This window comes from Oncorhynchus kisutch, linkage group LG3 (assembly GCF_002021735.2).
Source record: "Oncorhynchus kisutch isolate 150728-3 linkage group LG3, Okis_V2, whole genome shotgun sequence".
NCBI classification, from domain to species: Eukaryota; Metazoa; Chordata; class Actinopteri; order Salmoniformes; family Salmonidae; genus Oncorhynchus; species Oncorhynchus kisutch.
Genome location: NC_034176.2, coordinates 2,164,813 through 2,176,213, shown reverse-complemented (window position 1 = coordinate 2,176,213; position 11,401 = coordinate 2,164,813).

Below are 11,401 nucleotides of genomic sequence, written 5' to 3'. Positions count from 1 at the left end.
CATAACCCCACCATGGGGCACTCTGTTCCCAACGTTGACATCAGTAAACACCATACCATAACCCCACCATGGGGCAACGTTGACATCAGTAAACACCATACCATAACCCCACCATGGGGCACTCTGTTCCCAACGTTGACATCAGCAAACACCATACCATAACCCCAACTCCACCATGGGGCCCTCTGGTCACAACGTTGACATCAGTAAACACCATACCATAACCCCACCTCCACCATGGGGCCCTCTGTTCATAACGTTGACATCAGTAAACACCATACCATAACCCCACCTCCACCATGGGGCCCTCTGTTCACAACGTTGACATCAGTAAACACCATACCATAACCCCACCTCCACCGTGGGGCCCTCTGTTCACAACGTTGACATTAGTAAACACCATACCATAACCCCACCATGGGGCACTCTGTTCCCAACGTTGACATCAGTAAACACCATACCATAACCCCACCATGGGGCACTCTGTTCCCAACGTTGACATCAGTAAACACCATACCATAACCCCCCCACCATGGGGTACTCTGTTCACAACGTTGACATCAGTAAACACCATACCATAACCCCACCGCCACCATGGGGCACTCTGTTCACAACGTTGACATCAGTAAACACCATACCATAACCCTACAGCCACCATGGGGCCCTCTGTTCCCAACGTTGACATCAGCAAACACCATACCATAACCCCACCATGGGGCACTCTGTTCACAACGTTGACATCAACAAACCGCTCCCCCCTAATATATCACCAAATACACCATCTGCCATGTCTGCCATACAGCTGTACAGTTGAAACCAGTATTCATCTGTAAAGAGCACACCTCTCCACCGTGCTAGTGGCCATCGAAGGTGAGCATTTGCCCACTGCCGAACTGCAGTCAGGTCAAGACCCTGGTGAGGACGACGATCACGCAGATGAGCTTCCCTGAGACAGTTTCTGACAGTTTGTGCAAAATGTATTCTGTTGTGCAACCCACAGTTTCATCAGCTGTACGGGTGGCTGGTCCTGCAGGTGAAGTAGCAGGATGTGGAGGTCCTGGGCTGGCGTGGATACAGGTGGTCAGCGGTTGTGAGGTCGGTTTGGACGTACTGCCAAATTCTCAAAAACGACATTGGAGGCAGCTTATGGTAAACAAATGAATATTAAATTCTTTGGCAACAGCTCTGGGGGACATTCTTGCAGAGAACATGGGGGTAATTTTAGCAGTAACTGGATAAAGTTACCGTGAAACCAAGGTAAATGTAAGCCATTTTTCTCAGTTCTACGCTATGAGCAGTTACTGCCTTTTTGCTGGGTAGGGCAGTGTAGTAGTATAGTATGAGGGTATAGTGTAGTGTTGTATAGTATAGTATAGTATAGTAGTATAGTATAGTATGTGTGTATAGTGCTGTATAATATAGCATATTATAGTATAGTACATCAGTGTAGTATAGTATAGTATACAGGTATAGTATAGTATTGTATAGTATTATAATATAGTATAATATAGCATAGTTTAGTATAGTATAGTATAATGTGGCATGGTATAGTAGCATAGTATAATATGATGGCATAGTATAGTATAGTGTAGTATGGGGGCATAGTTTTATAATATGGTTTGGTGTAGTATAGTAGAGTAGTGTATTATTGTACAATGGTATAGTATAGTAGTATAGTGTGATGTAGTACAGCATAGTATAGTGTTGTATTGTACAGTGTAGTAGAATAGTACATGAGGTCTTATACTGTGATCTGTTATGGATATTACACAGACATGTAACTTAACACAGATAATAGTCTGAATAGATACTAGTATAGTATAGCAACGTTGACATCAACAGTATAGTAGTATTGTATAGTTCGAGGGTATAGTGTAGCATAGTATAGTATAGTATTGTAGGGTGATATAGTAGTATAGTATAGTAGTGTGGTATAGTATAGTATCATAGTATAGTGGTATAGTAGTATATTATAGTGGTATAGCACAGTAGCATGGTATCGTAAAGTGTAGTATAGTAGAGTAGTATAGTATGGTGGTGTAGTATATAATAGTATAGTATAGTAGCATGGCATAGTACAGTAGTGTAGTATGGCATAGTATTGTATTGATAGTATAGTCGCGTGGTATAGTATAGTGCCGTAGAGTATAGTAGTATAGTATAGTACATTAGTATAGTATACTGGTATAGTAGTATGGTATCATAAAGTGTAGTATAGTATAGTAGTATAGTATTGTGGCATAGTATAGTATATAATAAAATGGTATAGTAGCATAGTATAGTGGTATAGTATAGTAGCATAGTATAGTGGCATAGTATGGTAGCATAGTATAGTGGCATAGTATGGTAGCATGGTATCATAAAGTGTGGTATAGTATAGTAGTATAGTAGTGAGGTATAGTATAGTATATAATAATATAGTATAGTAGCTAAGTATAGTGGTATATTATGGTAGCATGGTATCGTAGTGTGGTATAGTATAGTATTGTAGTATAGTATATAATAATATAGTATAGTAGTATGGCATCGTAAGGTGTGGTCTAGTATAGTAGTATAGTATTGTAGTATGGTATAGTATTGTATACTATATATTATATATATTATTACTATAGTAATATAGTATAGTGGTTTGGCATCGTAAAGTGTAGTATAGTATAGTAGTATAGTATAGTAGTATAGTATTGTAGTATGGTATAGTATTGTATACTATATATTATATATATTATTACTATAGTAATATAGTATAGTGGTATGGCATCGTAAAGTGTAGTATAGTATAGTAGTATAGTATTGTAGTATAGTATACAATAATATAGTATAGTCGTATGGCATCGTAAAGTGTAGTATAGTATTGTAGTATAGTATTGTAGTATAATATATAATAATATGGTATAGTAGCATAGTATAGTGGTATAGTATAGTAGCATAGTATAGTGCTATAGTATGGTAGCATGGTATCATAAAGTGTGGTATAGTATAGTAGTATAGTAGTGAGGTATAGTATAGTATATAATAATATAGTATAGTAGCATATTATAGTATAGTGCTATAGTATGGTAGCATGGTATCGTAAAGTGTGGTATAGTATAGTATTGTAGTATAGTATATAATAATATAGTATAGTAGTATGGTATCATAAAGTGTAGTAGTATAGTATTGTGGTATACTATATAATAATATAGTATAGTAGTATGGCATTGTAAAGTGTAGTATAGTATAGTATTGTAGTATATTATATTATAGTATAGTATAGTAGCATAGTGGATATCACTATAAGAGAGGACTAGTAAATTACAAAGACCTGTAATTAAACACAGATCATGGTCTGTATAGATAATAGTATAGCATAGTATATTATAGTAGTTTTGTATTGTAGCATAGTACATGGTACACTATAGTATAGTAGTATAGCACAGTATAGTAGTATAGTATAGTAGTGTAGTATATGAGGATTTATAATCTGATCTGTGGATATTACTATGAGAGAGAAATAGCAAGTTACAAAACCTGGACCTAATACGTACCGCACGCACACACACACACACACACACACACACAAAAACATGAGGGGCCCCTAAACTAAAATAACTGTAAATGAGTAACCTGATGTGCAGCTAGTTCCCAACCCAGTCATCTGGGTCTCTGCAACAGGCTGGGGACCTTCATTTGGCATACTACTGCTATGAACTGTCCCGTGACATACCGCAACAAACGTTTTCAAACCAGCAATGACGAACGCTTGATTGAAGGAATTACAGAAAGGTTGTTTGGTGTGCAGCTCACACAGAGAGACTGCAGCTCACACAGAGAGACTGCAGCTCACACAGAGAGACTGCATCTCGCACAGAGAGACTGCAGCTCACACAGAGAGACTCTAGCTCGCACAGAGAGACTGCAGCTCACACAGAGAGACTGCAGCTCACACAGAGAGACTGTAGCTCACACAGAGAGACAGCAGCTCGCACAGAGAGACTGCATCTCGCACAGAGAGACTGCAGCTCACACAGAGAGACTGTAGCTCGCACAGAGAGACTGCAGCTCACACAGAGAGACTGTAGCTCACACAGAGAGACAGCAGCTCGCACAGAGAGACTGCAGCTCGCACAAAGAGACTGCAGCTCACACAGAGAGACTGCAGCTCACACAGAGAGACTGCAGCTCGCACAGAGAGACTGCAGCTCGCACAGAGAGACTGCGGCTCACACAGAGAGACTGCAGCTCACACAGAGAGACTGCAGCTCACACAGAGAGACTGCAGCTCACACAGAGAGACTGCAGCTCACACAGAGAGACTGCAGCTCGCACAGAGAGACTGCAGCTCACACAGAGACTGCAGCTCACACAGAGAGACTGCATCTCGCACAGAGAGACTGCAGCTCACACAGAGAGACTGTAGCTCACACAGAGAGACTGCAGCTCACACAGAGAGACTGCAGCTCACACAGAGAGACTGTAGCTCGCACAGAGAGACTGTAGCTCACACAGAGAGACTGTAGCTCACACAGAGAGACTGCAGCTCACACAGAGAGACTGTAGCTCACACAGAGACACTGCAGCTCACACAGAGACATTGGGGTGTTCTGTGGAGCCGTCGCGGGGCAGCATCTGTCCACGAAACAAAAGGATTTGAGGATCTAAGACACTTCTGACAGGGAGCTAATGAGTAATTGAAGTGAACTAATCCAATAATATATCAAATAGACCATTTTAACTCACAAACTGAAAGCTCACGAAAGGGCTGGATGCCACACGGAATTGGAAACACACATTTTGACAATAGAGAGCAAAGGCAGGCTGAGGAGAAGAGAGGAGAGCGGTGCGGCCAGCCGGTGGCGGAAACCAGTTTGATCAATAATAAGTGGAGCAGAAGGAAACACGCTACCTGTCCAATGCTGCATAGTACAACTAACAGGCCGGACTCACTTGTTCCACTATTACGTTTTTTCCCTCCGCAGGATGTAGCCACTTGGGTGGAGAGGTAAACACTAGTCTCCTGTTTACGTTCTCGTCTCTCTCCTCATGTTGTTTTCTAGCTTGTTGAACATTTAGTCACAAAGCAGCTCTAATGTGAATCAGAGGTCACATTTTGGGGAAATGACGGTATTGTTTTCATTTCCTACCGGTTTATGTTCTTAATCATCGCTCGCTCGTTACAAACTATTTTAACAATTATCCATCTCATTCTCATGGAAAAAAAACTGTCCAGGTGACAGAGAGTTATATCTTACTGGAGAGTTAATGTGGTGCTTCAGTGGTCCAGATGGCCAGGTAGTGTTGAGTGGTTAATGTGGTTCTTCAGTGGTCCAGCTGGCCCGGTAGTGTTGAGCGGTTAATGTGGTTCTTCAGTGGTCCAGCTGGCCTGGTAGTGTTGAGTGGTTAATGTGGTTCTTCAGTGGTCCAGATGGCCTGGTAGTGTTGACCGGTTAATGTGGTTCTTCAGTGGTCCAGCTGGCCTGGTAGTGTTGACCGGTTAATGTGGTGCTTCCGTGGTTAAAGTAGTTAAATTACGAGCCTAGTTTATTTAGCCACGGAAAAAGTTAGCAAACTTCCCACTAGCCATGATTGGCTGGGATAATGAGTGGGCTGGACATGAAGAGAAATTAGGTTGGATTGGTCTGCCATGTAGCACCTTCTGTTAATAACATGAGCTGGTCATTATATGTAGGTAATAATTTCTAACTCTGCATTTTTGAAAAATATCACGTAGTAGATCTGCATAAGTGTTGCTCTCCACTTTCTGGAGGACCGAGTTTTGAAATCAGGGGAATTAGAGTATGATAGCTAAGGAGATGGAGAAAATCCTGGTGTGTGATTGTAAATATGCAGACGGGGTCGAAAAGAGAACACACAAAGAGAACACACAGTCTCCGGACTAAGGGCAACCATGGCATCCATGACAGAGAAGGAGAATTGTCCATCCATGTATTCGGGTAAGATAGTCTAGCTAGCTACATTTTCAGATTTGACATGTTGTCTAATTTTGTCTGAAAGTCGTTTTCATTGTACTGTTAGTTAGCTAGCTAACGTTAGCTGGCTGGCTCGCTAGCTAGCATTAGGTATATGAGCTGTGTAGTATTATTATTTGTGTCTCAGAGCCATTTGCATTGCTAGTTATAGCCTAATGTTAGCTAGCTAACATTGAACCTGGTTGGTTAGCTACCTGCAGATTCATGCAGTGTGGTAACATTATGAGTTGGGATTATGGTTCATTGTTTAGCTAGCTAGTAGCTAGCTACATGTCTAAACAAAAGACTTCACTATGCAAGTAACCATTTCAATAGAATGTTCATGATGTCACTTGCACAACTGTTGATAGACGTAGCTGGTAAATTTGCTCTGGCTATCTGCTCCGATTTCAGAGCACTCTCATCTGAGTGTGCTAGAGTGCAGAATAAATTATGAATTTACGAACGCTTAACACTTGTTGAAACCGGCCGGTGTCAGTAAATGTTGGCAAAAAATTAAATAATAATTAAATTGTTGCCAGCAGCACAGTTGAAGTCACCAATGCTCTGGATAACATAAAAACAGCCCACCAGCTCTGCTAGTGCGAGTAAAATGGTTAGAGTGAGCTGTTCTCTCATTTGTACTGGAAGTAGCTAGCAAGCTAGCCAAAGTTAGCCAGTTAGCTTCGGTGCTTGGCTGCTGTTGTTAGGCCAGAACACTAGGATCAACCCTACCTTTCGGCCAGAGCATCCAGTGTGCGCTCTGAACGCTCCGAACGCGCTCCGAACGCAAAACATTCAGAATTTATGAAAGGACAATCTGACAACGCTCTGAGTTTATAAACGCCCAGAGCACACTCTGGCACTCCAGATTAAATTTACGAACACACCTGTAGCATAAATGTTCTTCAGGCTAGGCTTCCCGCTAGCGGGACAACTTCCGGTGAAACGAGTGTGTGCAATTCAAATAAATAGTCGAATGAATATTAAACATTTAGGATCATACAAGTGTCTTATATCGGTTAAAAGCTTAAATTCTTGTTAATCTAACTACACTGTCTGATTTACAATAGGCTTTACAGTGAAAGCATTCCATGTGATTGTTTGAGGACGGCGCCCCACATCAAAATATTTTTCCACCAGCACAGGTTTCATAAATTCACAAATAGCAAATAGCAAATAAATATTCACTTACATTTTTGAAAATCTTCCTCTGATTTGTCATCCAAAGGGTCCCAGCTACAACATGTACTGTCGTTTTGTTAGATAAAATCCCTCTTTATATCCAAAAAGTCAGTTTAGTTGGCGCCATCGATTTGAGTAATTCACTCGTTCAACATGCCAAGAAAGGAATCCAAAAAGCTACCGCTAAACTTTGTTACAACAGTTTTCAGCCATGCTAACATAATTGCAAAAGGGTTTTCTAATGATCAATTAGCCTTTTAAAATGCTAAACTTGGATTTGCTAACACAACGTGTCATTGGAACACAGGAGTGATGGTTGCTGATAATGGGCCTCTGTAAGTCTATGTGGATATTCCATGAAAAATCATCCTTATTCAGCTATAATAGTCATTTACAATACTAACAATATCTACACTGTATTTCTGTTAAATTTGATGTGATTTTAACTGACAAAAAAAAAGATTTTCTTTAAAAAATGTGAAATTTCTGAGTGACCCCAAACTTTTGAACGGTAAGTGTATGTCCAACTAATTAGTCCATGTTAGTTTGAATGAGATTATTATTAGGCCCGATGACAACACGTTTCCTACGAGACACAAGGGAAACGTCTATTTATGACTTGTTACCATGCAAATGGTAAATAACGCTGTAAATATTTAAACAAAGAAGAAAAAACTAGACGATCTAACTGCTACCACAAAACGTTTCAGATGTCACACTAGATCCACTCACATTGATGGGATTTGGTTGTTGGTTTTAAAAGAGCATATGACGGAGGACGAACAGACCAACTCAGCTCTGTAATTTCAACCTCACAGATGGTGACAGGATAAATGTACAATTGATTTACTTTCAGGAAACAAAAAGTGTAATCTTGCCACATCAAGTTGCTATGTAATTAAGGATGAGTTGTGGTTGATTCAAGCAAGAAAAAATGTTTGCTCCTCTTCGCCTTTATAGTTCCATCAGTCGACCAATCACAATTGACAGTATATATGCTAGACAAACCAGGCATCAAACTGTAATGCAATGAATCACACTGTAACTCGTTCATTTTGCACATAGGCCTAAGAACAATCCATGTAGGCCTGAGAATATTTAATATTGGATAAGATTTGAATAAGAACAACCTGAAATAATTCAAACTTTATTGTCCCGTAGGGACATTAGTCTGGTGTATACATGCATAAAAACGCCTGTAGGGCCTTATGTGGCTCATAGACAAACAGTCTTACCATCTGTAGTGCCTTATGTGGCTCATAGACAAACAGTCTTACCATCTGTAGTGCCTTATGTGGCTCATAGACAAACAGTCTTACCATCTGTAGTGCCTTATATGGCTCATAGACAAACAGTCTTAGCATCTGTAGTGCCTTATGTGGCTCATAGACAAACAGTCTTACCATCTGTAGTGCCTTATGTGGCTCATAGACAAACAGTCCTACCATCTGTAGTGCCTTATGTGGCTCATAGACAAACAGTCTTACCATCTGTAGTGCCTTATGTGGCTCATAGACAAACAGTCTTACCATCTGTAGTGCCTTATGTGGCTCATAGACAAACAGTCTTACCATCTGTAGTGCCTTATGTGGCTCATAGACAAACAGTCTTACCATTTGTAGTGCCTTATGTGGCTCATAGACAAACAGTCTTAGCATCTGTAGTACCTTATGTGGATCGTAGACAGACAGTCTTACCATCTGTAGTGCCTTATGTGGATCGTAGACAGACAATCTTACCATCTGTAGTGCCTTATGTGGCTCATAGACAAACAGTCTTACCATCTGTAGTGCCTTGTGTGGCAAAAGCACAAATGGTTTCAGCATTCGTGTTGCTAGCGTTGTCCACCCGACAGCACTGTAGAGATCACAACAGGGAGTTAGACTTCTCTGATTGGTGACAAAACAAAGGGCTCCATGATATACACTGAGTCAAGAGCATTCAGTGTAGAGCTTGAGGTTTGCACATACACATAATCACCATAGTCCAACACAGAGAAAAGTACAAGGAATAAAACCTAATAAGCAACTTGAATTTCCTGACAAGGTTCTCTACATGGGGAGGTGAAGCTCAACCACCCAAACTCCCAGATATTTGTACACTTGCTCTATGTCCTACCGATGTAGTAATTACATATTTTTCAGTGTGTTTAGTATTGGAAAATACCATTGCATTTTGTACAGACTTTTGTTCAACGATGTTAAAGTTGTTTGAGCTTTTTCAAAATCCAAAGTCAAAACTGCTGTCCCTCGAATAGAGAACGGAGAACATCCACGTAGAAATGAACATCAGCTGTCTCAATATGGCTCCCAATGTTGTTACATAGTAAACTACAGGGGGAACTAAAATGGATCCTTGAGGAACTGCAGATCTATGATGTCAGACTTAACAACCATCTGCCTTAACACTCTAGGTTCTATTTCACAAGTAGTTTACAAACCAGTGTATGTCTCTGTACCAAGACAGTATGGTCCACAGCGTCTATGAGTACAGATACACAAGACTAGCTTCTTATCCAGTCTCTGCACCAAGACAGTATGGTCCACAGCGTCTATGAGTACAGATACACAAGACTAGCTTCTTATCCAGTCTCTGCACCAAGACAGTATGGTCCACAGCGTCTATGAGTATAGATACACAAGACTAGCTTCTTATCCAGTCTCTGCACCAAGACAGTATGGTCCACAGCGTCTATGAGTACAGATACACAAGACTAGCTTCTTATCCAGTCTCTGCACCAAGACAGTATGGTCCACAGCATCTATGAGTACAGATACACAAGACTAGCTTCTTATCCAGTCTCTGCACCAAGACAGTATGGTCCACAGCGTCTATGAGTACAGATACACAAGACTAGCTTCTTATCCAGTCTCTGCACCAAGACAGTATGGTCCACAGCGTCTATGAGTACAGATACACAAGACTAGCTTCTTATCCAGTCTCTGCACCAAGACAGTATGGTCCACAGTGTCTATGAGTACAGATACACAAGACTAGCTTCTTATCCAGTCTCTGCACCAAGACAGTATGGTCCACAGCGTCTATGAGTACAGATACACAAGACTAGCTTCTTATCCAGTCTCTGCACCAAGACAGTATGGTCCACAGCGTCTATGAGTACAGATACACAAGACTAGCTTCTTATCCAGTCTCTGCACCAAGACAGTATGGTCCACAGTGTCTATGAGTACAGATACACAAGACTAGCTTCTTATCCAGTCTCTGCACCAAGACAGTATGGTCCAAAGTGTCTATGAGTACAGATACACAAGACTAGCTTCTTATCCAGTCTCTGCACCAAGACAGTATGGTCCACAGTGTCTATGAGTACAGATACACAAGACTAGCTTCTTATCCAGCACTGCACCAAGACAGTATGGTCCACAGTGTCTATGAGTACAGATACACAAGACTAGCTTCTTATCCAGTCTCTGCACCAAGACAGTATGGTCCACAGTGTCTATGAGTACAGATACACAAGACTAGCTTCTTGTCCAGCACTGCACCAAATAGGTTACGTTGGTACTTGTACTCGTTATACTTTTCTGAAGAGTCTTGTCACTTCCTGACCGCTCTGAGGATCTAAAGACTGGTAACTCTGCTCACTCAAAAGAAGCTTTCTGATGTGACTCTGCCAGAATGGAAACAGACAGTGTGAAAACCACTCAATGGGCACTACAGACCCTGACTCCTTCTGTGTTCTGTTTTAAACCCCTCCTACTTGCTGAGAAGTGCTGACACTAAAGACAGCGATAGGGGTTGGGGGTTCTCTTGACACTCACACCTCACCATTGTAACATGGTAAAATGTGTCTCTCCCCCCACCTTTCTCCCTTTGCTGCTACTTTCAATTTTGCCCATTGAAAACATACATTTTGAAAGATGCTCAAACGTCTACGATATGAGCAGGTTTTTATTTTATTTTTAATATGTCATACAAATAATAAAATACAACAACGACACGTCAAATTAAATTATAAAATACAACAACGACATGTCAAATTAAATAATAAAATACAACAACGACATGTCAAATTAAATTATAAAATACAACAACGACATGTCAAATTAAATAATAAAATACAACAACGACATGTCAAATTAAATAATAAAATACAACAACGACACGTCAAATTAAATAATTAAATACAACAACGACATGTCAAATTAAATAATAAAATACAACAACGACATGTCAAATTAAATAATAAAATACAACAACGACATGTCAAATTAAATAATAAAATACAACAACGACATGTCAAATTAAAT